Consider the following 2,601-nt stretch of genomic DNA (forward strand, 5'->3'; position numbering starts at 1 on the left):
TTTACGTGTTTTGAAATAAGACGATAACCTAACTTTGCACCAGAGTGATCTCTTATATTCATATTCAAAATTGAAGAATTTTTAAGGCAAGTTTTCATACTTTTCCAGGACCACACATTAGAGACAAAAACAATAGTTTCAATTCACTATTAAGTAATTTCCATCCATCCATCCATCCATTTTCTTAACACCCTTGTCCCTTAGTGGGGTTGGGAGGGTTGCTGGTGCCCATCTCCAGCTAACGTTCTGGGCGAGAGGCGGGGTCACCCTGGACAGGTTGCCAGTCTGTCGCAGGGCAACACAGAGACACACAGAATAAACAATCATGCACACACACTCACACCTAGGGGCAATTTGGAGAGATCAATTAACCTGACAGTCATGTTTTTGGACTGTGGGAGGAAACCGGAGTACCCGGAGAAAACCCAAGCATGCACAGGGAGAACATGCAAACTCCATGCAGAAAGACCCGGGCTGGGAATCGAACCCAGAACCTGGTGGTGTTCATATTTAGTTAGAAGGTAAACTAAATATGAACACTTTTTGATTTTACACGAGACATCTCGCTGTTCCAAGAACAAAATACAAATTTTAAAAATCCGTTGAATTCGGTAATTTAAACCAACCATTATTTAAATTACACAGATCAATAATTCATCAAGCCTTCAGCAATAAATATTCACATTGGGGGTAAAAAAAAAATCCAAAGAAGTTTACTAAAGAATATCAGCAAAATTTTCTGGCATTTACAAACAGAAATAATTTTGGTAATTTTAGCTAACCTAAAACTAGAAATTTTTTATTTTGCTTCACTTTGGACAGTGAGGGGGTATTTTTATTTGGTATTTAAAAATATCAAAGCAAAGCGCAGAGCAAAGTGTTCTGGACCAGATTGGATTCGACACAGTGGCGCAAAAAGTGGTTATGCACTGTATACAATGCATATGGGCGCTACACTAGAGGGGGCGCAAAAACGATGTAGGGATTTTTTTTTCTACTCGGTATTTTATGTACTTATCAGCTGTTCGTGTATGAAATGATCAACAACAGTGTAACAGCACTGATTAGTATGAGGAGCCCCTCCCCTCCTGCCAGCCGCTCTCCCCTCCCATACAGGTAGCTAGGGCTCACGTCCCTTCGAGAATTTGTAAATACATTTATCAATTCTAGTTGAAAAGCCCGCCCACTCTTTCTGCAGTCAGGTTGCGCGCGCATCCACCGTGTTCATAAAATCCCCCACCAGACAAGCCCGCTCTGAATATCAAATGAAACTGTGACATCACAATGTGACATCACAATTTAACTCCAAAGGCAGAATTCTGACATCACCAGTGATTATATAAGCTCGTCACATCCATCTACTTTCATCACAACCTGTTGGCAGCCGTTGTTGATAGTTTCTGGAGAATTTACTTAGCAGATCACAGTAGGATTTTCAGCTTTGTTTTTTGCACATTTCTTTTGAAGATTGACATCTTAGAAYCTAAATCAAGCAAAGGTTACAATGCAGTCCATCKTTASAGARGAGGAGACAGTCGATGTAGCAGAGAAGGAACAGCCCTCTACGTCTGAGGAGCAGCCACCAACAACGACAATCAYCAAGAAGAAAAAGATAACAATTCAAATGTGGTTAGGGACACAGGCCCCCACTGATCTAAGGACTCCAGCTGGAAGTACTGGAACGGAGGACATTTTACCGGTTACCAAACAGGAATTGGTCTCCMTAYTGCAGAAGACACCAGAGAAAGAACAGCTCTCTAAGTACAGCTMTGAAAATGTTAACAAGCAGGACACTTTTCTGCTTGAAGAAGAAGGCTTAAAAAATGAGATTTGCAAAGAGGAACCTGTGATTTTTACAACAMAARCAAGTCAACCAAAATGTRCATGTGAAGCCAAATTTAAGGAAGCTGAACTGGAATATATYGAAGTACAGAAATGCTTAAWRAASCAGCTTGATGAKATGTTTGATATAAATAATAAACTAAAAGCTAAAYTTAAACAGCAGGATGATCTGATGAGGAAAATACTCTCAGAGAGAAGTCAACCCATGAAGTCAATGGTTTCTGTTGAAATACAAGACAGCTCAGAGCAGGAAGCAGTGCATTACCAATCTGCTTTAGTGCAAAAGGAGATGGACGTACAGGAAACCAGTGATCAACTAAAACCAGTTTGTCAAATGATTTCGACGCAAACTGAGATGGAAACCCTCTATGATGAAAACGTTTCTGGAACAGACACTGAACAAGACACTGAACAAGACACTGAACAAGACACTGAACAAGACACTGAACAAGACATTTTAGAAACAGACACAGAAACAGAAATAGTTGAGAATCAGACTGCCTCCATCAAATATTACATTAATTTGCTTGAAGCAGTGATCTCTGGCTCCCAGCAAATCTCTGAAGAGGAAACGAGACAGGCAGCTATGAATGCTGCCTCTGAATTGGAAAACCTTAAAAGTAAAAAAGTTGGGAATCAGACCGCCTCCATCGAATATTACATTAATTTGATTGAAGCAATGATCTCTGGCAACCAGCAAATCTCTGAAGAGGAAATGAGACAGGCAGCTATGAATGCTGCCTCTGAATTGGAAAACCT

The sequence above is a fragment of the Poecilia reticulata genome, linkage group LG9 (assembly GCF_000633615.1).
Source record: "Poecilia reticulata strain Guanapo linkage group LG9, Guppy_female_1.0+MT, whole genome shotgun sequence".
NCBI lineage: Eukaryota > Metazoa > Chordata > Actinopteri > Cyprinodontiformes > Poeciliidae > Poecilia > Poecilia reticulata.